The sequence below is a fragment of the Hylobates moloch genome, unplaced genomic scaffold (genome assembly GCF_009828535.3).
Source record: "Hylobates moloch isolate HMO894 unplaced genomic scaffold, HMol_V3 SCAFFOLD_15, whole genome shotgun sequence".
In the NCBI taxonomy this organism is placed as follows: domain Eukaryota; kingdom Metazoa; phylum Chordata; class Mammalia; order Primates; family Hylobatidae; genus Hylobates; species Hylobates moloch.
The window spans coordinates 60,075,179-60,101,566 of record NW_026652290.1 but is presented as its reverse complement, the minus strand read 5'-3'; the positions used below and the strand labels follow the sequence as shown (position 1 = coordinate 60,101,566).

General features: G+C 43.1%; 1 protein-coding gene and 1 pseudogene across 5 annotated transcripts in view; one reads left to right on the top strand and one right to left on the bottom strand.

Annotated features, from left to right (window-relative positions):
• SERTAD2 (SERTA domain containing 2) overlaps positions 1–26,388 on the bottom strand; it is a 119,595-nt gene that overhangs the window by 8,253 nt on the left and 84,954 nt on the right. The window contains exon 1 of one of the 5 annotated variants that reach the window (XM_032177317.2): positions 13,836–14,106. The exons of 3 other annotated variants lie outside the window; for them this stretch is intronic. The gene's annotated coding sequence lies outside the window, so the exon portion shown is untranslated. Of the gene's footprint in view, positions 1–2,453; positions 2,521–13,835; positions 14,107–26,388 lie in introns of those variants that run through there. One more of the 5 variants, XM_032177318.2, reaches the window with a different exon arrangement.
• On the top strand, positions 25,887–26,348 carry LOC116483358 (small ribosomal subunit protein eS10-like; annotated as a pseudogene).

The window sequence follows — 26,388 nt, the reverse complement described above, 5'->3', positions numbered from 1 at the left end:
ATTTACAGAAAGCCTGATAAGACATCTGTAATGCTGCCTGGAAGGGGAGGGCAGAGGGCTCGATAAGCAAAACCTGTGAGCAGGAACAGACAGACACACACACACACACACACACACACACACACACACACACACACACACACACACACACACCAAATCTTGGATGCGCTTCAGAGGTGTGAATACGGACCCCTGATGGAGTGTACCTCAAGGCAGTTTTGCCACCATTTCCCTATTTTGTATTATAAGGCAAAACTGACTCCACACACCCAGTAAGATTGTAAAATGCATATAATCTTGATTTTTAATCCTAATTCTATCTAAGCTGTTACAGAAAGGAATACAATGCAACATAATAAAAAGTGAAGTCATTTTCCTTAAGTTTGCCTGACACACTGCAGTAACATTACAATGAGCATATTCAGAAGAGGCCTCCAACTCCTAGAGGGGGAGGGCAGCGGGAACTCTCACTCTCAGGGCTTTGTGTAACAACCACCTCCTCAAGCAGGGCCCAATTTAAAGGAGAAAAGACACGACATGCCCTCAAGAATCAGAGGGCAAGAAGCCAGGCGCATCAGCTCCTCCGGGCCTCTCTGGGCCTGGCTCAGGCTGGCCAAGGTCTGGGTCGGCCCGGCTCCTAGCTCCTCAGAAGCCTCTCCTTCCTCAGGCACTCCAAGAAAATAACAATAGCTCCTTAACCACCCTTTGGAGAGGCAAGGGACCTTTCAAAAAGGCCTCACTGGGCTGCAACTTGAAGATGAAGCAGTAGCAGGAGCTGGCTAAGGACGTGTAGGTAACTCTAGGGAGGGGGTGCTGTGGTTCCTGCGGAGGGTGGGCCTGGAGTTCACGAAAGGGGGGGCTGTGACCCACTGGCTTCCTAGGTCACCCCTGGGCTTTGACACTCCACTTTATCTCCTCCCTTGGCTGGTGAAAACCAAAGCCTAAAAAACCCATGCCTTCTACCCAATTTTTCCAGACAAAGACCCCCCTGAGCTCCAGCGCGGGGTTGGAGACGCCCACGTGGAGGAATCACGTGGGTGCTCCTCCTTCTTCTGCCCACCCTAAGGGGCCTAAAACTAATTCCAGCCACTCTTCTACTGAATAGTCATTGGCTGTTAACATGAGGTTTGAGATTAAACGACCTCCCTCCCCAATAATCTTTTTAGAAACAAACGCCTAAGCATTCTGGTTTTCTAAACATTAATTTTAGCAACTATTAACTGCAGCAAACTAAGTTGCAAACATAAAGAACAAAACTCATCGGTAGCGACATAAATGAAAACTTCTGGAGTTTTCCAGGAAATTTCATACTGAACACAACTCTGTACACGAAAACTAGTTTTCAACTGTGCAACTTTTTATTAGGAAGGAACTTGCCCTCAAAAGCTACAATCTGGGTAGATGCTCAAAAGTAACAAATGTCACTAGAAGTGTCCTCAGAAGTCAAAGGACCAGAGGACCAGGAGCCTGAATGACTTGACTTTTTGGGGCTTTGCAATTCCAGAATCTGAGTGACTCCCACAGTAAGCAATCTGAGAGATTACTGTGGGCTGGGGGCAGCCGGGAGACTGCTGGAAATAGATTTGTAGCCTATTTGAAAGTTACCTTTAAGGTGGGATTGTCTCTTCATATCTGTTTCCCATCTCAAGATAGTGAGCCCCCCAGGGCACAGACTTGTGTGTTTTGTTCATTTCTGTACTCTCAGCATAAGGCAGTCTCCAACACAAGATGCTCCATAGATAGTCACTGAATACACGAACAGTAAGTGGAAATAATAAGGAAAGACACCAAGGGGCAGCCAGGGCAGCACTGTAAAAACAGAGCCAGGTGTGTGTGTGTGTGTGTGTCCCTGAGTGTGAACTGTATCTGGGAGGGAGGGTCTGAGGAACGGGAGGGTTGCACAGACCTGAGTTGAACGGTCTTACAGGGCAGGATCAGGGTCGCGCAATGCACCAGCAGCTGAGACATAGAGTAGGCAGGAAAGCTCCAGCTGAGAAGCTCTTCTGTGAGCGGCTCTCCCATCCTTCACTTTTCAACCGCGGGCAAGCCTTAGGCTCACCTGGAGGCCTGATAAGCACAGGCCGTTGGGCCCCACCTCCCATATTTCTCTTTCAGCATGTCTGGGGAAAGGACCTCGAATGAGCATTTCCAACAAACTTTCAGGTGATGCTGGTCTGGGAACCTCACTTTGAGAACTACCATTTCTTCTTTGCCTCATCAGGCCATTTCAAGTTTAGGCCAGAGGATATCTTTATTCAGTTAATCTTGATTCCCAAGGCCTTCCTTATTTGTGTCTAATTTAGCAGGGCAAAAAGGAATGAACAGCATTTTTGTGATAGCAACTGACAACTGACATTAGAAAACAAAATACTGCATGCAGAGTTAAGATGTCTTATACTCAATTTTAATGACAAAACTCAGGGTCTCAAACTGATGTGTCAGATCCTACTCACCCAGTGGGGCCCAGATTCTCCTTGCTGGGGTCTTACAGTGATGGCAGTGGGATCTTATCCAAAGCCCAGAAAGGAACTGAAACAGTACTTACGTTTAAAAGAGTAAGTAATAAGTAACATCTCCTACTACTACATTTTGCATTTTGGAAAAAAAAATGCAAACTATTTTTTTAAAGATGAATCAGAAAAGGTTATCTTTAGCTCAGTGTTTTCCAACTATTTAAAAGCTACATCTCTTTAAAATCTTTTTTTAAAAAATTACTGTCCTTTAATGTTATTTGAACTGTCAAAATAAATGTTATGATTTTTTAAAGTGAGAGTATTAAATCGACTTTTCCAAATTACCACTTCTGTCATCCTACCACCACCAACAAAAACCACTGCTTTAATCTGCAGGCTCACCCCAGCCTCTGCAGCATCACAGCATCCTGGTGGCTCCCTCGACAGACCCTGGGTTGGGGGGGGCGGGGGCAGTGCGGGGGCTGTAGGAGGCCTGCACAGGGAGCCCTCCTCAGCCCACCAAGGCTGGCTTGCTGGGTTTCCCTGTGCCAGTCAAAAACAGATGCAAAAGTCTTCACAGATGTAAAACTCTGCATTATGTTTTAACTTGATTCATCCCAAATGATTGTCATTAGCCCGGGCGGAAGGAAAACTCTCACTGATAGACTTTTCTACTCAGTGTCCGGAGAAAGAGAATTCATGTCACAAAAGGACTTTAAAAGGGGGTCAAATTGACAGCTTAGTTCTAAATTCTTAAGAGAGGAAATAATTGGGGAAGGTGTGACTGATCTTGTGACCAAAAAGGAATCAAAGATTGAGTGGAGACACCTGGTCCTGCATCCCTGGGGCTTGTGCAGCTCGGCACCACCCTGACCTGGTGTAGACACAGACGGGGAACTCAGGAAAGCATCGCCTTAGAAGCCCAACTGGTTTGTACCTTGTGTACGTTTTCAAGAGCTTTTTCCAATTTCCTTTTGGGAAACAGCAACAACTACACATTCTGTATGCTCCCTTCTCAGGAGTGCAGCAGGCTTCACAATTAAGTGATACGTTGTTTAAAAGCCAGGTAACAAGGCAACACTGAACTACAGTGTCTGCCGTGGTGTACGGGCGGCTAGTGGGGTGAGCTGGCCATGCTCTGCCGCTCACCTGGGTGGAGAGCACAGCTGGGGCCTGCCTCATGATGAGTCACCAGCCTGCACACGCGGGATCCTGCACGGCTCCACATGCACGCTATACTTCAACAGGAACGTTTTCAAAACGCTAGCTAACAGCTCTCAGGAAAAAGGCTCCTAATTCAAACGGGAGCTTTAACAAGCTGTATCCCTTGGCCAGGCGCGGTGGCTCACGCCTGTAATCCCAGCACTTTGGAAGGCCGAGGCGGGCGGATCACGAGGTCAGGAGATCGAGACCACTCTGGCTAACACGGTGAAACCCCGTCTCTACTAAAAATACAAAAAATTAGCCAGGCAGTGGCGGGCACCTGTAGTCTCAGCTACTCAGGAGGCTGAGGCAGGAGAATGGCGTGAACCCGGGAGGCGGAGTTTGCAGTGAGCCGAGATCGCGCCACTGCACTCCAGCCTGGGCGATAAGAGTAAAACTCCGTCAGCAAAAAAACAAAACCAAACCACCAAGCTGTATCCCTAACCTCATCAGACACACTGTCCCATATGGCTGCTGGTGTGACCACTGGTTGCTGACGAGTCCAGAGGTGCCAACGCTAACGCTAAAACCAGAAAGATGAGGCCTTTAACCCAACGCCAATGCTCAAAGTAGTGATCTGCCCTCACGCACCCACCTCTTTGAAAGAAAAAAGAAGCCGACAGAAGACGTGTGGCGATTGTCTTATGAGAAGGCTGGCAGTGGTCCTTCCCTTCCCCTGACCCACTGTGCCACCAAAGCCCACAGCCCTAAGTGGAAACACATTCATTCTCCCGGTGTCTTTTGGTGGTGGTGGTAGAAGAAAGGGGTGCCCCTGGTAAAATTAGCTGGGCATGTGGCAGACTTCTGAGCCGAAAAGAGGCTCAAAGTAGGGCCAGGATTGTTTTGAGACAACTTCTGAAACACAGAATACGCTATTTCTCTTCTCCTCACTCCACAGGCTGGCCTCCCAATGCGTTTAGGACCCTGCTTTTGAGGCATCCAAGTGGGAGAGCCTCTGTTCATGACAAAAGGGAACCTCCCACCAGCCTGAGGGCGGGAGGCTGAGGACCCCAGAGCCCTGCCTCCAGGCTGTTGTCGTAGTGTGACACAGCAACTTCCGAGCAGGAAGGAGAAGCCCGATCCTAATTGGGGGAAGCTGCTTGTTTAGATAACTTTCTACAGCTTAAAATATTACACCTTAAACAACACATTGGACTAAGAAATCTGATCATGTCCAGGCTTTTAACACCCTCCTCCCCCAAGGAACAATAAAACACACCAGCGAAAACAAAGAGGCTGCCCTGAAAAGGCTGCAGTGGTGGATGATACTGGCAGAATCAGAAAGGAAGCTAAGAGAAACAGGCGCGTCCTCAGCCGGGCCTCGCGTGTCCTGACACTGCAGCAGGCACGGGATGTGGGCTGTCCCCTCCAGCACGGTGCGGAAAGGTGCTGGGGTATCCAAACAGCAAAAGTAAACCTGAGACCCCAAAACAACTGCGTCTGGCCCAGGGGAGTGGGCAAAAATTCCAACACGGAGACACCATCTCTGGCTTATTTACAGACAGGGTAAGGATGCCCAAAGACAAGAGGGAGTATTAGTAACAGAACCCATGAAGCTCTGTGGATGGGGATGCTTAAAAAACAAAACAAAACAAAAAAACACCAAAGCTCATCCAGAATGTCTGAGGTCCCTGCAGTAACATCCATGCTAATTGGTAAGTAAGACAAAGCCTCCCCTAACAAATCAGCAATGTAATTATAAAGCCAGTCACTAGATCAAGCCAGTCTCCAGTGCTCCAGCGATATTCTGAACCTGTAACCCGATACCACTGTTTGCTGCCGGCGCCTCCTCCGGGCTCTCCCGCTGCTCACCGGCCGGGTGGGGGCCCGCAGGGCAACGCAGCCTAGGCTGTTTGTGCAAGATGAGACCCTGCATTTGACGAAGACCTGCAGGAGCAATCCTCCTGGCTTTCTTGACAGTTAAGAAGAAGAAGAAGAAGAAGAAAAAAACAGCCTGACGATACACTGAAATTCGAACAGGAAGTCAAGCCCTAATTAAATTTAAGAAACAACTTTTACTGTTTGGGGTTGTTTTCTAAAGTCCAAATTTTTAAAATTCTAGTTTCTCCTCTCAGATTTTTACATGCGTCTATTAAATTGAAGGCAATTTCCAATACTGGAGGTTTGTCAAATATAATCTTTTCTCCTAGTAAAATAATTTTTTAAAATGTTGACAGCTGCATTTAGTAAGCAAAATATAGTCAAATTCTGGGAGGGAATGTTTCAAGTAAATATTTCTTTAGAATAAATTATGGCCTTGTTAGTACACATCTGGAAAGAAAATAGGCTTTTTAGAATATAAATGTCAAGTGGTATAAAATGTTTCTTATATCCTGTCTTACTGGTTCCTCCGCCAGCTGGGAATTTTAAGTTTTAATCCCAACTCGTATGAAGTTATGGACACCAATCACCTTCTTCCAAGGACAATGAGAATGCTGCCAATTGTTTTATTTTACCTGAGGATTCTGGCTAAAAGTATGGTACATTTGATTTAAAAAAAAATTAGAAAGAAAAAAGCTTTGTTTTCTCAGGTTTAAGGATTTTTTTTTTAATTTATAAAGGAAAAGGATTACTTGGGAATGGCACACTTAATTCAAGTAAAAGGTTGAGTAGAATTATACAGTTTCTAACCTTAAGTTAACAAAAACATAATATGCTCTGATGGCCCGGAATTTGCTTTAAAATACTCCAAAACAAACAAACAAACAAAAAACCCAAAACCTGGCCATGTAGATGAAACAAGATTTGACAAAATGTTGATACCTGCTGAGGCTGGCTGATAAGTACAAGGCGGTGCATTGTACTCTTCCTTTTACTTTGAATGTGTTTGGAATTTTCCATAACAAAAAGTTAAAAACCACAACACGCCAATACAGATTTCTAAATTAAAACATATAAAATAATCACAATAAATTACTCACACCCCCAGTGAAAACTATTATATTAATTTGATAGGGTTTTGGTTTTTTTTTTTCCACACAGAAGAAAGCTATTAGTGCTCCATGTAAACAAGCACGCCCAATTCAAGTTGGAACTCTTTAAACTCTGGAAAACAGCACATCACATCCAGCCACGAGGGGGCGCAGCCGAGCAGCAAGGAGCGCAGAAGTCTCATTCTTCACTGCAATTTCTACCTGCAGCTCTCTCAAAGTATACACATTTTCAAGACTGTTTCCAAATTCAGGTATCCACAGGACAATGCTAAGCAAGCTGGGAGCTTTGCCAAGGCCAAAATAAATTAAATTATGGTACGGTTCAAACTCTGGAAGTACTGTGTATAGGAAAGGTTGTTTCCCTGTATATAAAAGTTAACACTGATATTTCAAAAACCGTGGTTAAAATCCCTGGAGGATTCCTGAAATGAGAACAAACACACAACAACAAACACATACCCAAGTCATGAGATGTGAACATGGAGAAACCAACAGTTCAGAATTTCCAGTGGGGCTTCCAACATGGACTCCCTTAATAAAACAATGAGTCTCAATAAATTCGGCACTAAGACTTACCAGTATAGATAGACACCTTTACTAAGCCTACTACTTCTTAGTAACTATAAATTATCTCCATACTGAACAGATACCGCTTCAGGCAGTTATTTGGGAAAACCCTTCATAAAGGACATTGGGGAGGGGCCATTTAATTATAAAATGTAACACAGTTAACCTTAGGGAGATAATGAAGCGAGATCATTATGTGTAACTACTTGCTGGAATTCTTTCTATTTAAATTATAAGTTCAGGTTATATGATATTGTATGTTCAATAATAATGCTCATAATAGATGAAATGGTATAATGAGTCTCCGCATTTGAAAACTGGAAACTATAAACATATCTATATATTATAATCATTTGAATTGTGATACTACTTCATAATAATTTGGTGTCAGAATATGTTTTTAGCATTTTGAATCTAAGGCCTCATTAACATTAGGGTAAGGAATTCTCAGATTTGACAATTTTTCCCATAAGATTATGTGCTTTACTAGTAAAGGCTAGCCAGCATTGCCCAACCCCCCATTCTCGGGCATAATGAAAATATTTTTTTCTCCTGTATTTATAATTGCTTGGATGGGATTCTGTTTCAATCCTCCTGTAGCATCTTTTCCCTAAAGATACACTGTTTTTCTCTCTCACACTAGAGACCCTTAATAAACAATGTCAAGGGGGTGGGGGACTTAGAGTAGAAAGGAAAGGCTTTGCCAAAAGTATGTGACAGTTTTTGTGTTAAAAAAAAAAAAGACTCAAGATATATATATATGTCTTACTAAAACAGGGAAATATAAGCTTTTAGAACAATTCTGTGAAAGATAAAATTGCATCTTAGTAAAACCAAAGGTGGCCTTCTAGGTTTTATTAGACAACTATTTGCCACTGAATAAAACTAAGGAATAAAAATAAAGTATGCTACTTCAAGAAATGCTTCAATGGAAGCTTTTCTTAAAAGTTAAAAATTAAAAACTAGTCATGCCTTCAAATTTGGATGCTTCTTTACTATGAAAGAATCACTTAAAATATTCCTTTTAAATACAGAACATATTTCATCTTATAACTTATCCGTGCAGTCCAAAGAGGAAAACCAGAGAAGTGTTATTTCTTTTACTTACTGTGTAAAACTGAACATTGTATTGTACGGCCTAAACCTGGATTCCCTAGAGAACAGTATCACATTTCTACAACATGACATGAGTACAAAAATTTGAGGTGCAGGATAATAGAAATATACTTGAGACATACAAATGGCAGGAAATAACTATTCTATGTAAATGCCTGTCCCATGTAAGTAACCTACGTGTTCCGAATGTTTAATTTAGTTGCCTCTACGAACTAGGTAGGCTAATAAGGTTTTACAAAGACAATTTAAACTTTGTATCATATACTTGAATAATTCACACATAGAAAATAATTTTAGAAAGAAAAAGGCAATGAGGATACAAGCTAAACTTGAGGGGAGTAAATGATACTTTGTAAATATGGCAGCCATTAAAGAATAACTACTTTGGGACTATTTTGAGATAAAATGTTTATCTTCCCAAGGACTTCTGTGCATTGATAATGAATGGCTCATTCAACTTTAAGCTATGTCACTTAAATACAATAAAAATAACCAGAGTTCCACACTAAATGTAATAACTATTTATTTTCTAAGGAAAATACTTCATAATTCTTCAATTACCTTCAGTGGTCTTCATGGAAAGCCTTCCTCAACCTCCCCAGCCTGCCAGCCCCAGCCTGCCACTCTATTCATCCTACCTGTCTTCTGGAGCTTTAGAAGGAGGCAGAAACCACCTGAAGAATCGAATTTTTAATGTGTAAACCAACTACTTGTCAGAGAGCTATGAAACACTGCCAGTGAAATGTATTTTATTTTATATTTCTGGACATGGTAAAACTATTTTAAAAAATTAGTTTGCCTTAAAAAGTTCAGAAAAGACCACCAAGTTCCTGACAAGCAGAGAGGCAGAGCAAAAATTCTTCCACTCTGGATCACAGCACCCAAATTCCTCAGGCAGATTGGTTTTCTCTGATAGCATGGAAGACACAGGAGAAGTACAGATGGACAGGGAGATGTCCCCTCAAAGAAGGAAAGAAATCTGAAAAGCAAATCTGTATCACCTATTATAAAATGGGATAACCACACAGGGAAGATCAGTTTAAAGCAGCTGCTAGCTCGATATCTCATTAGCGTGACTAGGATTTTATGCAAACCTGTTCTGGTGTAGAGATGACCTTGGGACTTTCAGATTCTCTGAGTTTAACTTGGGCAATACTTCTAAACACAAGGGTGGGGTACACCAGCAGGCCTGCTCCAAACCCCAGGAGCTGCAGTGCGTGGCGTGGAATGATAAGCAGCCGGCCGGAGCAGAGGCAAGCAAAGCGCCAAAGGCTGATCTGGAGCAAGGGACTTTTAATCATTTAGTGTTTTTGACCATGGTCTATTCAAGTGTACATTTTACTTTTCTTCAACAGGTTCACTCAGCCCACTGTTAAACATCAGTGTGTGTGCACATGGATATACAGAATATATAGACATAGATCATGTCTGTAAGAACCAGAATCCCTTCCCCTTTACTATTCTATGGGAAAATCCTTAGAAAATGCTTAGCTTCTTTTCAGTTAACTGCCTAGGAAGGTTTTTAAAGGAAAAAAGCTTAGAATTAATTAGTAACTCTGCAAAGCTACAGGTTTTTGTAAAGTGACAAAAAAGATAGTAAGGCAGACATGAATGAGTTTTAAGAACTGAAGTTTGCTGCTACCTGGAGTTACTAGAGAAACAAAGCTGCCTTTGGGCACCTCAAACTAGTCAGACCTGCTATAGCAGTTGCACAGTCAGCTCCAGATCTGTCCTCTGCTCTTCTCCCTCCAGCCCCCACCCCACGCCTCCGCATAGCTCAGTCCACTCTCTACTCAGGGTGGAGGTGGGCCGGACACACTCACCCCTTGATCTGCTGTCCCTGTGGGGAGGCAGGGCCAGCTCTGGCCAGACAGTGTGCAAGTGTAAGAAGAGGCCGGCCAGGAGCACAGATGACAACACCATTCTGAGCTGAAAACGCAATGGGTGCAGAATACAGCTTAGGTGATCTTGGGTTTCCAAAATAGATCAATCAAATTGTGGGTTTACTTCAGAGAATCCTAGCATTAAGTTCAGAAGAGGGACAGAGGATTCTGAGAAAAGACAAATGGGTCTTTCCAGCTTTGGGATCCCTCAGACCACAAAGAGGGCAGAATTTTCAAAAGAGAGTTTGCGCTGTCTGTATGTAGTGCTTGTTGAAACTGGAGTATCTGTTCTGTCCTATTAGAAATCATATATTATAAAATATATTGTGATGATTTTACTTTGACATTTTCATTTGTATTTCAAAGAAAATTTTTAGACAGCCAATCATGTTTTGTTTGTCTCGTGATCTCCGAGAAAAAAAAAACAAACAAGGAGTCTATTTATTACTCAGAATAGGAATGTCGTCTTATTGGGCTGACATATGCCATTCACAGATTCATGCGAAGAATGAACTGCCACACAGTGCTAATGGAGAAAGACACTGCTCCACACAATGAGTGACGGACGCTCCAGGGGACAGTTCTGTTCATGAGGGTTTCCCAGCATCTGCACCCAGGGCATAAGTTTGCCTTTAATATCAACTGCACCGGCCATTTGAGACAATCATTTTTTCTAGATTAGTAGCCATTTCCTTCAAACATACTAAAACTAAATGAAATAGCCGCATATTTCTTAAACAGGAGTCCTGGCTTGTGGGTTTCTACCAATTGCTTAATGAATAATTATTAACAATAGGTACAAAATATATGAGTTATACATATAAAGTGGTCATGGCACTTTTAGATTTTCATGTTTTGCTAGTCAGTATTAATTAACAGAAAGACCTACGAGAGCTGGTGTCACCCTTATTGTGAGGCCATTTTCATGTCGACTGGAGCTTGCCTTCTGGTGCCTTCAGTACACACCTGATCTTTGGACTCAGTAATCAGAGATAGCGCCTGCGCTTGCTCTCTCTCTCACGCACCAAGTAACTATTGCAACTAGAGCTATCTTCTATAGGATATGCCAGGACAGTGAATACAAAATTTCTGTTGCCAAAAAGCTTTAAAAATTCTATGAGTGAATTAAAGTTCATGGTCTCAAATACTCCTATCTATACATAGCTTTTTCCATAGGTAATATTCACAAAATGGTCTTGATTCTGTTGATATATGTGAAATATAAAATAAAGCTTCATACTTTTTTCTGTGCTTTTTAACAAGAAACCACAGCAAAAGAAACCTCTCAAAGTTTCTGTTCCAGTTTTCACCTTTCTTAGTTACTAAAATGTAAAATATTTTGTCTGAGGGTAAACTTGTAGTATAATTGGACACTGATAACTTGCAGCATGCTACTTTTATTGATAGAAATTTTTATGTATTTGCATTCGAACATCTTCAAACTGCCTTCATACGTTTTGTAATGTTTTTTGTGTGTGATGCATGTGTATGCCTTTCTAAAGTAGTGTTGTAACTTATTCTGCCATTGGAACCCTGTTTAAAATAGGAGATGCCATAAGCTATCAGTCGCCACACAAATTTGAATGAGTTTTAAAATATCAAAATATGTGCTATTTTACTAGGCTCGTTATCAGTAATAATTCAGTGTGTAGCAACTGGACAAAATTCATATTTTAGCTTCTCAATTAAATAGAAAAGCTTTAAAGAGGGACAATTCAGCAAATAGAAGCGTAAAGATTTTCTAAATCTGAATTAATATCCTTCTCTTAGTTCTTCAAGGGAAACAAGCTTGAGCAGCTGTTACCTAAGACGCTGTGACATTCGCCTGACAATAAAACCGTTCCCTAGGACACCTCCTGTCATACATACACTTGGTTGGCATTATAAAATGTGAGTCCTCTCCCCTACCTGTCTGAATGAAGTAAGGAAAAGAGCCGGGTGTTAAGGAAAAAGGGGGTTGGGGGATGTCAAATCCAAAATAAGATTTCTCATCTGAGAACAACATGGCTATGTACATTTTAATTAGGGGGTGAAATAAGTAAAAAAAAAAATTGTTAAAGAATTCCAAACTTAATGAACGACATAAACAATTTTATATTAACATACAATACACCTCTAAGAAGTCAATGAAGCTAAAGGAAAACTTTTAAACATTTGTCTCTTTTAAATAAAAAGAAAAAAAAACCTGAAAAAATAAACAGAAAAGCAGAGATCCACAAACTATTCTTGTTCACTCCAGAAGTTGGGATCTTAGGATGGATATTTTCATCTTCACAGCACACCCTAGCACACTCATATCAGAATAGACTGCTATAAAAAGGGGGAGGGATGGTAGCTGCCAGGGTGAGACATGCCTTCTGCTGAGCTGAGCAACTACCCCCAACCCCCATCGGCCAAGCAGCCCAGACGCTCTCAGGTGGACGGTCCTTCAGGGGCGCAGCGAAGCCAAAAGCCCACTTCACTCTTGTCAGGGACTAGTCTTCAATTACAAAAAGCTACTGTGAACACTTAGGGCCTCAGGAATCCTACTGGTGACTACAACTTCCAGGCTCTTTACCCACATTATAGATATTTCTTAACATATATTGGGAAATCAAAAAGCGTATTTCATGAACAAAGCTTGAAAACATGTACTCTCTCCCCTAAGACCAATTGGGGCTGCCCAATTCGATTCAAATAAAAACTGCTGTGGTCTGAGGCTGGCTGTCTCACTCTGCTGACTGTCCTCTCCATTCAGTCTCTGTGAAAACTTACTTTCTACCTCCTGAAACGACTCAGCTTGTAAGCAGAAAGTTATTCCAATGCAAACTATACCTGATCTTTTCGTGAAACTTAGAAACTAAACCTAAAACTCGACTCCCATCTCAATCTATTACTACCACTTCTGCTAAAGGTAAGATAACTTACAGCCAAGACAACAAAACAAAACACGATTTTCTCTCCATGCAGTGGCCCTGTGACGACACCCCCTGTCTTACTGGTACAAAGTCTAGGGCTTGGGACAGCTGGCTCCCCTCAGCCCCCTCCCTTTCAGTCATAGGCGGTTACCACGAAGATGACTTGTAGATTTCTAACTTAAAAACCAACGAGACGTTAAGTTTAATACACATACAGATCCCAAATCAATTCATTTGGGCATGGACGAAAAGAGGGTGGAGAGGGACGTTTTTAACATTAAAAAAAACACCGGGAAATTCACAAAAACGCACTACAGCAAGTTGGATGCAAACCCGGCCACAGAACTCAAAAGTGAAGCAGCCTTCGCGCCAGCAATCCGAGCCTTAAAAGAAGTCTCGCACGTTCACAACAACACAACCGCCACAACGCACACACACATCCCAGCTCTAGAGGCGACAGCTCCAGGCGCCCCCGCCCGCCGCTCGGCTCTCCGAGCTCCCGACCCCCTCCTGACCCCGGCCCTGCCCCCAGCGGCTCAGCCCGCAGGCGCCGGGGGTCCGAGAGCGCGGGGCCGGGGCCGGGGCCGGGGCCGGGTCCGGGGCCGCGGGAGGGAGCGCTCCTCCCGTACCTGCTCCGTCCCCGGCTCCCTCCCGCGGCGGCGCCCGGCCCCTCCTCCGCCCTCCGGGCTCTCCCAGCCCTGGCCGAGTCCCAACACCGCCCCCCATCCACCCGGAGCCCCCGCGCCCGCGGATCCCCTCCAGCCCGGCGCCAGGAGAACTTACCACATGCAGCTCCACCTGGGAACTAACGCATCAGGAGGGGTTTCCGCCCACTCCTCAGCTACTCCCGCTCCATGCGGAGTGCCCCGCTCCAGGGGCCCGAGGGTGGCGCCGGGGAGCGGGCAGCAGGCGAGGCTGAGGCTAAGACTCCGCCGTCCTCTGCCTGCGCGCCCCGAGCATTATACAATGGTGGAGGCGGCGGCGGCAGGCAGCGGAGGAGGAAGCAGGAGCCGGGCGGAGGGGGCGCCCTGACCGAGCGAGCAGCAGCTCGTGCTCCAGCACTCGCCGTGCAGGAGTGACGTGCGGCCCGCGAGCCTCCCGCGAGCTCCGGGCCCCGGCGCCGCAGGCCCCGCCCCTCGCCGCCCGACCCCGCCCCCGCCGGCCCCGCCCCGGCCCGCCTCTCCCCGGCGGTCCCGGGAGGCGCGATAAAGGCCGAGGCCGGCCGCGGCCGCCGGAGGAGCAGGAAGGGGCGGCGGAGCGCAGTGAGCGCCGGGTGGCAGCGCCGCCCCCAGCTCCCTCCCGGGCCGGCGCGCCCCTGATTTTCTCCTAAGGACGAGCTGAAAGAAAAGGGGAGACAGAAGGAGACACTCCGGCCCGAGGACCACCACTGCCACTAGTAACGCCCCCCACACACTCTAGAAGTGCTCAGGCGAATGACGAAGCGGCTGGTGACAAAGGCGGTGGCGAGTGCAGCGCGTGCACAGCCCGCGGAGTCGCGCGACCGCAAATATGACAAGCATTTGAGCTATTTGGCAACGTGGGGCCGGTCAGCGGGGCGGGCAGGGTCCCCGCGGGGGGCGAGGGGCAGAGAGCTGGCCCGGGCGCTCGTCTCGCTGCCTGCGGGGTTCCTGGGCGGGGGTTCCTGGGCGGGGGTCCGCTGCGGGACACTCCTCTGAGGCCCGCACTGGCCCGAACGGCAGGATGGGGGCTCCAGCCGTGAGCCGGGGACAGAAAAAGTCCCTTGCCTGCGTGGCCTCAGCCCGACGCGAGAAGTGGGTCACCAAGTCCACGGCACTTTGGGAGCCGGACCGAACGAGTTGCATCCTTCGGGGCCGGCCGGGCCGCGGTGCGACCCGGCAGGAGGGAAGCCAGGCTAGGAGACGCAGCCAGGTCGGAGGCGCAGTCCTCTGCCCACAAGTTTCACGTTGATAGCCTTTCCCTCCCGTGGAGTAAGCTTATGCTTCGAACTACTTAAATTTACCAGGGAAATTTATACTAGTTGGAAGAGAATGTGTGTATGCCCAAATGGTGAGAATTTCAGAGCACTAGGGAAAAGAGGCCAGATAGATGGTTCCACTGGAAAATTAATGATTATTTTAAAAATTACACGTGCATTCAGTGTCAAGATGTAAAAAGCAATGCAGGCAGGCACCTTAAAATTTTGGCTGCCACCCCAATCAATATCATTTCAGATCACTTTGGAGTTTAATGGTCCACTATACTAGTTGTATTTAAGGATAATAAAGCTTTAAGACCTAACATAAAGGTGATTGTAAGTCGTTAACATCAAGAGAAATTTAGACTTGTTTAAACTGTTCTGTAATGATTTGTTATCAATCAAATTGATGATCTCATCGAAATTAAACTTGTGCTAAAATGCTGATAGAGGAGACAACGCTTCTTGTTTTATATTTAAGGACGATGGAAAAGGTTTTTACTGGACCCTCATTATAATTGAAGTCTTATACAGTATAACCTAAGCCAAAAGCTAATCATTTGTGGATATCTTTGCAAAGTCTCATTATAATGGCGTTCAAAATGAGATATTATGGAAGCTGTGCTCACCGGCCCTCTGCAGGTCTTGCTCAGTTTGCGCCTGAGTGGCATAACATTCAAACATTTTGCTGTGAAGCCAAGATATTTTCATTTCCAGAATTCTGCAGTTTAGAGAGGACATTAACTACTAACAGTTTCCTAACCACCCACTCACTTATACTTTCAGTGCTCACTTTAAGGAAAAGCCATTGAAATAGAAGCTGCAATAATCTCTTCCTGTGATATCTTTGTAGAGGAGGCTACAGGCATTAGCTCTGTTGAATTTAAAGTGAATTTAAACTGCTATTCGTGAATTTAAACTGTTATTCATGAATTAAAGTAAGCAGGAAGTTAACACTTGCAGAACTTTTGTGACGCTTGGATATTTTCTAGCAAATAGATTACACCAAATGCAGTGTTTCTGTATAAAATAACAGGATTTAAGTCAAAGTGACAATTTTGTGTCACTAGGGTAGACAGGATTCTGCTGAAGTCTATAAGGTCTGTATTCTGTACCTGCTCAAACAAAGGTTTGCGCTCTTACGAGACCAGCAACCTGCGTTTTTTGGAGTGAAATGGTTTCCATTTCTTTATACCTCTGAAGGCTGTAACATCAATGCGCACATTACAAATAGCTCCCACTTCCCCCACTTTTAGAATCTGGCATCTTTGACCAAGAAGTTCAAGTGAGCTGGCAGCTTCAACAGCTGCCAATGTGGTTAACACCAGCTGGTTAACCCTCTCCCTCCCCTTATGCAACCCCCTACCCCAAGGCTGAGTCACACACAGGCCAGGACAGCAATCTCTACCCAGCCCTAGAAATTCAAGTCTATGAGGATAAGGAAAGGCACTTCCCGCACTTTTGAAGTCAGCTCCCTTCAGTATGCAATGACATGATTTGAAATATTATTTATTCAATGAAATATTATTTATTTCAAATCATGTCGTTGGATAAGAAGTGCTTAGCGAAGATGTGAATTTTGTTCTCACTCTTTGGGAGATTTAAAAGCCCATTTAAGGGCTGGGTGCAGTGGCTCACACCTGTAATCCCAGCAATTTGGGAGGCCTAGACAGAAGGATCACTTGAGGCCAGGAGTTTGAGACCATTCTGGCCAACATAGCCACACCCCCATCGCCACAAAAAATGAAAAAATTAGCCCTGCATGGTGATGCATGCCTATAGTCCTAGCTACTAAGGAGGCTGAGGTGGGAGGATTGTTTGAGCCCAGGAGTTCAAGGTTGCAGTGAGCAATGAGCATACCACTGCATTCCAATGTAGGTAAGATCTTGTCTCAAAACAAAATCCCATTTAAAATAATCCTACTCTGAGGGCCTCATCCAGAATTTAGAAGATCTGCCTCTCACTTTCATATAACATAACTTTAGAACAGTTATAAGAAATTAGGCTAGTCATCCACATTTAACTACCAGGAACATATCTGTTTAGGGAGAAAAGAAACATTCCTTTTATAAGTATAGAACTGTGATGGTAAATTTTAAAAATGCTCCTGAGTTTAATTTCAGAGAAGTACTTCTCGGCATCATTTTGTAGTTCTGGGTACTAGTTTACACTTCACTGCTTCTCTTTTGAACGTTTCTGTGCCCTCACATCTTACAGACCAGTACACTAGTGCACTAACTGAAGGCCACTTTTGGCACTTAATTAGCACAAATTAGCACACAAAAACACAAGGGGCAAACTGGATATATAAACTGAGAAACAAAGACTTTACAACAGGTTTTGAACTTAATTTCATTTTTCCTTTGCTTTTATTAAATTTTTATCTTTCAGGTTCCACCTGAAATACCAGTAATGATCATCCATCTATATACTTTGCAAATATTGGTCTTGGTTTTATGGCAAAAAAGATAAATGTTTCAGTTATTAAATGAATTGTATACAGCCAGCTAGGCTAAATAAGCTTTTCATGGAAAATACGGACATCCTAACTGTGGACTCATCATTCGGATAACTGAATATTGGAATAAATCTTCAAAATAAAGTTCTGGAAGTCACATCACCTAACTGATTATCAAGGAGTCAATAGAGGATACGATGATTTGGAAAAGTAAATACTCTCACAAAGATGGCACAGGCAGATTCAGTCCTTTTCAGCCGCTAACAATTTAAAACAATTCTATCGAAGCAGCAAGTGAACTCCTCTACTTCTGCAAACTTTTCTCCATCTCTTCTTCCACCTGCTTTTGTCATGGTTTTTTTCTGCTCCTCCCCGAAGTCACAATTCATAAAAGCAGAACTACAGCTCCAGTGAAGGCCCCTTTGCAAAGCTTTCCATGTTGTTACGTTGAACTGCTTTGCAACGACTGCTTCTTACCTTCTGAGGGAGGTTTCACTTGTCTGTTAAAGACACACCTTTTTCTCTTTTAAAAATCTGACAATATGTAAATCTGAACCTGAAACACAATCTTCATGGCAATATTTAAAGAAAATGCTTTTAAAACCATTTCCTTTTTTTCTAGCACTTGGGATCAGTCCCTTCTACTACTGGAGAAAATGGCTTCTGTTAGGCATCAGCTTCCTTCCTATTCCATTTTCCACTGAATCTTCAAAAGCCTTGTGCAGTCTATCAAAATGCAAAGAACTTTCTTGGTGACTCTGACAACTCCAGGGTTCCCTCCTGCAGGGACACTACTCCACTAAGACTGGTGGTCACTTCTCAGAAACATCTCCCGTCCCCAGCTCCCTACACAACACACATCACCTCTATGCATCGACTGTATTTCTTCCTGTTTATAAGCCATCCATCATTCTTGAGAAGTTCCCACTCTTCTCAAGGCACTGAGCACTTCTAGCTTCCACAGAAACTTTCGATGAATGTTAGAAATTGCACAGACCTTTCTTGCCCCTAGGAACCAGCTTGGTGAGAGGAAAAGTCCTGGACTAGGAGTTTGAAGATCTTGTACACATTAATTCTTAACCTTGATAAATCTATGACTTTTAAGTTTCTTAATTGACTGGTCACAGATTTAGGATCAGCACCAGTTCTGGTCAAAAGAGCATAGGGTTGTTGAGTCAGGTGATTTCAGGGCTAGCTCGTCAGCCACAGTGAGCAGGGAGGCCGAATCAGACCCTCTGCAGTGGGCCTGCTTCGACACCTGGCAAAAAAAGGAACTTGGACTCAAAGATTTCAAGAGCCCCTCCCTAGAGCTAAGAGTCTATGAAACAGTGATTACACTGTGAATATCCTCATGGAGGAGTTTTAGGGCTAAAATGAGATAAAATGCTTTGGAAGCTGCTCAGCTTGTCTGGAAGAATATAAAACCGAGTTCATGTCCACATATTTCTAAATGAAAGGACTAGAAATACAAATAATGATAATGTGGTCTCTTCAATATGTTCTTTGAATTATTTTAAGTCCAGAAGATGGACTTGAGCAGTTCTATCCATATTCTTCTAGATTTGTTACCCCTTGGGGTTCAAGTCACCCAGCTGTGAGACTGGGAATACCCCTGCCCCCTAAGTTTGTATAGCAGCAGGGCAATTTACAAGGGGCTTTCTTTTTTTTTTTTTTGAGACGGAGTCTTGCTCTTGTTGCCCAGGCTGGAGTGCAATGGCACAATCTCGGCTCACTGCAACCTCTGCCTCCCGGATTCAAGTGATTCTCCTGCCTCAGCCTCCCAAGTAGCTGGGATTAAAGGCATACACCACCACACCTGGTTAATTTTGTATTTTTAGTAGAGACGGGGTCGGGGTTGCTCCATGTTGGTCAGGCTGGTCTCGAACTCCCGACTTCAGGTGATCCGCCCGTCTCAGCCTCCCAAAGTGCTGGGATTACAGGCATGAACCACCGTGCCCAGCCACAAGTTGCTTTCATATGGATCCACTTGTTTGCTCTTCATAATACCTTCCCTGTGCCATAGGCAGGGCAGGTACTACTACCCACATCTCATAAAGGACTAAACAGAGGATCTGAGAAGGACCTACCAATGGAACTCTTTATCAAGCTGACTCCAGGGTCAAAGAAAGGATCTAACATTCACTGAAGCATTCTGTGGAAGCCAGGAGTGCTGAGTGTCTTGAGAAGAGCATACACTCCTCAGAAACAGCAAATGGTGCAGAACCAGGAAATACAGAGTCAACATGCGGAGACTAACAGGAGGGTAGTGCTGGGCCAGGAACTGGATGCTGCTTAGCTCCATCTCTCTACACAGGTCATGGAATAACAATTCTATTTTTTATACAAAAAACTCCAACCCTGCCTATCCTTAGCCTTGTTAGCACCATATTTTATCCCACATAATTAACAATCCACAACTACCACAACAAAAAAGAAATAAAACTCATCATATCCTCTAGCCCCTCACTCATTTCCAGTAAGGTTTATAACACAGTCATTCTTGTTTACCACCCTGTCTCTAGCCTCTACAGCACTGCCTGACATAGTAGGCATTCAATAAGGATCACTCAATAAGTGGACCAATGAGGAATGCTGAAGCACTTACACCAGCTTCCTAAACTCAAAAGGTTAATCTTTCCTGCTAAAATTTCTCTCATGAAGTATGTACTGTTAAGAGTTAATTTTAACAGGATCATTACATGGGGAACAGCCTTGCAGATAAACACCAAATTATTGCCAGAATCTCACCATTCTGTACTTTTTAATGATTCTTCTCTGCGTACTTACTTTAAGAATGAAAAGTATCAGTCAAATAACATTTTAAAACAGCAGCATTTGATTTTTAGGTTAAATAAAAAAGACAGATACGGGTTGAAGAAAACCAAAATATATGCTTAGGCCATCAACTTGAAGATAAATTAAAAAAAAAAACAAAACCGTGTCTACTAAAAATAGCAACAATTAGCCAGGTGTAGTGGCGGGTGCCTGTAATCCCTGCTACTCAGGAGGCTGAGACAGGAGAATCTCTGGAACCCGGGAGGCAGAGGTTGCAGTGAGCTGAGATGGCGCCACTGCACTCCAGCCTGGGCAACAAGAGTTAAACTCTGTCTCAAAAAAAAAAAAAAAAAAGACTTATCTATCCAAATTTTCCAATGGCTACCTGAATGGTTCAAATGAGCAATTAACACTGTCACCTTCACACCCTTTTGTTCATGGAATACAAAAATATGACAGTAGTTAAGAATTTTATCTGTTAATTCTGAGGAAAAAATGGCAAAGTGATGACAGGAAAAATTTTTTTTTCCAAAGTATTACTCTAATGCTAAATGTTATGTTTTAAAATCAAGCAAATTTATATGATTGGCTAGACTAAATTCTATCTTTTGGTTTACATATTCTTATATCTATTGTAGAAACTATCCAGGATTGAGTAACTTTAAGCCTTATAAGTAAAGAGGACTTTGAAGTATGGTGATTTTTGTAATGTAAATAATATATTTAAACCATTTTTTGAAGTCTCAGCTATAAAAATTCTACTTAGAGAAGTTAAAAAAAAAATCAAGACTTTAATGTGAATAGGTGCCCAGGAAGTGCCTCCAAGTTTAGGCTATGAGGCATCATTAGGAAATAAACGTGAACAGAGGATACAGTTTAAGTGTAAACACAATATACAACTAAAAATGAATCAGCCCTTTGCCACATGAATTTTTATTCGTTTTCTAGGGGAGAGGTAACACTTGCCAAGACTGTGTAGGCTTTACCTTTTAGTCGCTAATGTAGAATTGTCTTTTAAAGACCTGTTGCCAGAATAAACAAGACGTTTTCAAAATTATCCAACCTGTCTAATACTAGTCTTTTGCTTTAAATTGGAATATATGTGTGTGTGTGTGTATACACACACACACACACACACACACACACACACACACACACACACACACACACACACACACAGTTTAAAACTTATAGCCAGGCATGGTGGTTCATGCCTGTAACCCCAGCACCTTGGGAGGCTGAGGTGGGCAGGTCACTTGAGGCCAGAAGTTTGAGACCAGCCTGGCAAACATGGCAAAACCCCGTCTCTACTAAAAATACAAAAAAATTAGCTGGGCATGGTGGCACATGCCTGTATTCCCAGCTACTCGGGAAGCTGAGGCATGAGAATTGCTTGAGTCCAGGAGGCAGAGGTTGCAGTGAGCTGAGATCGCACCACTGCACTCCAGCCTAGGCAACAGAGCTGAATCAAAACAAATTAAAGAATGAATGAAAATAAAATAAAATGTATAATTTTTGTTTTCTTTCTTTTTGTTTTTGTTTTTAGTTTTTAAGTTTTCATATCTAAAATTTCAGAAATGCAGAGTAAAGTCAAGTAGGAAGAAAATAAAGCAAGCAGCTCAGACACCAACACCACATTAGGTACACTTGTGTAAGTAGTCAATTGTTTTTTCAAAAATATACTTTAAATATTGAACAAAAGATTTAATCTTGCTAAGTAATATTTGTTTCAAAGCGGTTTTCTTGGAGAAGTCTTGTTTAGGTTATAGGAAACTCCTTACATGGGCAGAGAAGCTGGCTTTAAGGAGAAAATAATAGTGTGAATGATCTATCTGCAACTTCCCTTTTTAAAAACAGAAGTTGAATCTGTAACACCAAATTTAGAAAGGAGAGTGGATGGCAGCAAATACCCTAAGAATATCATCTGTAGCACAGACGCCCACTGCTGTTCTGTTCTGTTACAATTAAATGTACACTTTACAATCCTGAACTTGCTCAGACAATGCATATATTTAAAGATGATTCATTTAAAAGAAAACATACATCTGAAAGAGTCACAACAAGTCAAAAATCTCACTTAAAAAGTGCCAGATTCCCTCACTATGAGTGCAGAGCTATTCATTTGGCCTCTTTACACAGAGTACAGCACAATCCAGTACTGGGCTACAGAAAAATCGTTTTTGTGGGACTAATATTGATAATTTCAACATAATTTCTGTTTAGCTTCCTTTAAGAAACTAAAGCCCAAATTACAAAAAGGTAGAAAAAATTTTTAATTAATCCGATACTGATTTTCAATCCATTCTGATTTGTTGCCCCTTTAAAACTGTGAGACATCATGCTTTTAGTTTTAATAACAATTAACAGCAATGAGAATAAAGATTCCAGGATTACTATTTTCTCATTACAGCCAAAAATGAAAAGTGAGAAAACAAACACCTTTCCAAAAGTTCATCAGATGAAAAGATAAAAATTAATGGGGAGCCATACCATTTAATGGAAAAGAATACTTAATGCTATATACATGCAGATTCTCCCCCAAACTTATCAACAAATTACATGCAATTTAAATCCCATATTTTCCTTCAGTGGAACTTGGCAAACGAATCCTAAAATTCGTCTGAAATAGAAAAGAGCCAAACACAGTTGTAATAAGCTTAAGGAACAAGATGGGGGACATGTCCTATCAGAGCTTATTATAAAGCTCTAGTAATTACAACAGAGTAGAGTTGACATAGGTACAGATAAATAGATCAATGGAACAGAACCATTGAGAGTTCAGAACCACATATATATGGAAGTGTAATACATGACTGAAGTGAAGTTACAGATCTGTAAGGAAAGAATTCAATAAGTAGCTCAGGGCTGGGCATGATGGCTCACGCCTATAATCGCAGCACTTCAGGAGGCTGAGGCAGAAGGATTGCTTGAACCCTGCCTGGGCAACATGAAGAGACCCTGTCTCTACAAAAATTTTAAAAATTAGCTGAGCAGGCCGGGCACGGTGGCTCAAGCCTGTAATCCCAGCACTCTGGGAGGCCGAGGCGGGCAGATCATGGGGTCAGGAGTTCGAGACCAGCCTGGCCAACATAGCAAAACCCAATCTCTACTAAATATACAAAAAAAAATTAGCCAGGCGTGCTGGCGGGCTCCTGTAATCCCAACTATTTGGGATTACAAGAGGCTGAGGCAGGAGAATCACTTGAACCTGGGAGCCAGAGGTTGCAGTGTGCCAAGATTGCACCACTGCACTCCAGCCCGGGCAACAGAGCGAGACTCCATCTCAAAAAGAAACAAAACAAACAAAACAAAACAAAAAACCAACATTTAGCTGAGCATAGTGGTCCCAGCTTCTCAGGGGGCTGAGGTAGGAGGATCGCTTGAGTCCAGGAGGTCAAGGCTGCAGTGAGCTATGTTGGTACCACTGCACTCCAGCCTGGGTGACAGAGCGAGACTGTCTCAAAAAAATTATAAATAAATAGCTCAGGGCCACCTGATTACCTGTATGAAAAATAAATTAGGTGCCTAATATTTACAAAAAAATATATTTCAGGTAGACTAAAATCTAAATAGGTAAAACAAAATTTTTAACTTTTGGGGGAGAATATAATATATGAAAATATGTTTATGGCTTTAGGATAAGGAAAGTGTGCTGATTATAGTTCATCTGAGATTCATTCTCCACTTGCCTCTGCTTGGCTCCATGCCTTGAAATGTTGACATCTAGGGACAACCTCACCCAAGTTCCTTTGCTCACTAGCTTCCAACTGGATTCAGACAAAGAAGGTACCAGAAGGAGATCAATGGGTCAGAAGGTAGAGAAGCTGGGGTACTTCTTCCCTCCTCCTTCCTGCTTTGGGCCCTCATCTGTGAATACACATCCCTCCACAACTACAGCTTCTGCCAGGTGGCCCCTTCTCCAAGGATGCCAACTCCCACTAGGTTCTAGCAACACCATTTCCTCCCCTTTCCCCTTTAGGCTTAAAGATAGTAACAGCTTCCTACAGTTATTTGTCTTCTGTGCCTCAACTTTTGTCACATCTCTGTAAAATGTCCCTTCACTAGTGACTCTTTAGTTGAATCATTTCAGTGGAATTCTGTTTCCTGCAGGGACTCTATTTAAGAAATAAAACACCCAATGAACAAACCATAAAGAAAAATATCAATAGCTTTGATTACACTAAAATTAAACATTTCTTACATAAAATACACTACAAACAAGTTAAAGGCAAGCTAAAGATTGTCAAATGATATACGTGATTCATAGAAATAGAATCAACAAAAGATTAGTATTCAGAATTAACAAAGAACTCCTCTGAATCAATCTTTTAAAAGACATATAAACCCAATAGAAAAATGGGTGAGGAAACTAAAATGTCCAATGAACACAGGAATAGGCAGTCAACTTCATCAGTAAAAAGAAAAATGCAAATCAGGTTGTGTCAGTGGACATGCCGCTAATCCCAGCACTTTGGGAGGCTGAGGTGGTAGGACACTTGAGGCCAGGAGTTCAAGACCAGCCTGGGCAACACAGCTAGATCCTCATTTCTACAAAAAAAGAAAAATGCAAATTATAAAGAGATATTTCATAGCTATCAAATTGATAAAAATCAAAGTTTTATATGTATACCAATATCAAATACTGACGAAAAGGCAGATAAAAAGGAACTCTCATAAAACTTGTGGGTATATAATTTGGTATGACCACTTTGGAGATAATTAGGCATTTTCTTTGTTTGTTTGTTGTTTCTGTGACAGTCTTGCTCTGTTGCCCAGGCTGGAGTGCAATGGTGCCAGCACGGGTCACTGCAGTCTTGTCCTCCCGGGCTCAAGCGATCCTCTGAGACTCTCAAATAGCTGGGACCACAGGTGCACATCATCGTGCCCAGCTAATTTTTATGGGTTTTTGTAGAGATGGGGTCTCACTATGTTGCCCAGGCTGGTCCTGAACTCCTAGGCTCAAGTAATCGTTCTGCCTCAGCCTCCCAAAGTGCTGGGATTATAAGCCTGAGCCACCATGCCCAGCCTAATTAGGCACTGTCTAGTAAAGTTGGAGATGCACACACCCTGCCACATACAGTCTTTCTCATATAGAAAAATAAGCTCTACAGAAAAGGATTCAAGTGACTGTTTCCTCAGTTCTCCCAAGGATGGTATAAAGTTAAAATCTGTGATGTGCTAGCAAATGTTTAACAACCAGCTAGGGGGATAGGGAAGGAAGCTTTTATTTGTAGCATTTGCTGATTTCTGTGGTATAAATACCCACACCATGGCTGATTTCAAGCCTCCCAACTGAACTCAAGAATTAGGAAGAGATTAGCACATTCATTCTTAGGAGTGGCTATCAATCTCCAGCTCCAGCTCAACATCTGAATGATTCCAGACTTACATAAGTTAATTCATTACCCTACAAAGATACCTTAAGAGATTGGGGCTTAATTCCCTCAAGGAATTCTGGATGAGAAGGGCTAAGTCTAGAATCTAGACAGACTCTTGTTTTTACCCCCATGGAGACATAGGAGAAGAATCTTCGTGGCAGTATTGCTTGTAATAGCAAAATATCGTAAGTAACCTGAAAGATCAAGACGATACCCTTGAAAACTACAGTGGTTAAAAAGAACTAAAGGTCTTTCTAGCCCTGGCCCCAGACCCTACAGCCACGGAGATGTTGATGCCTAAGAAGAACCAGATTGCCGTTTATGAACTCCTTTTTAAGAAGAGAGTCATGGTGGCAAAGAAGGATGTCCACATGCCTAATCACCCAGAGCTGGCAGACAAGAATGTGCCCAACCTTCATGTCATGAAGGCCATGCAGTCTCTCAAGTCCTGAGGCTGCATGAAGGAACAGTTTGCCTGGAGACATTTCTACTGGTACCTTCATCTGCCCCCAGAGATTGTGCCTGCTACCCTATGCCACAGCCATCCAGAGGCTGGCAGGCCTCGGCCTAAAGGTCTGGGGCGTGAGCAACCTGCAAGACTCACAAGAGGGGAAGCAGACAGAGATACCTACAGGCGGAGTGCTGTGCCCCCTGATGCCAACAAGAAAGCCGAGGCTGGGGCTGGGTCAGCAACCGAATTCCAGTTTAGAGGCGGGTTTGGTCGTGGACATGGTCAGCCACCTCAGTAAAATTGGAGAGGATTATTTTGCATTGAATAAACTTACAGCC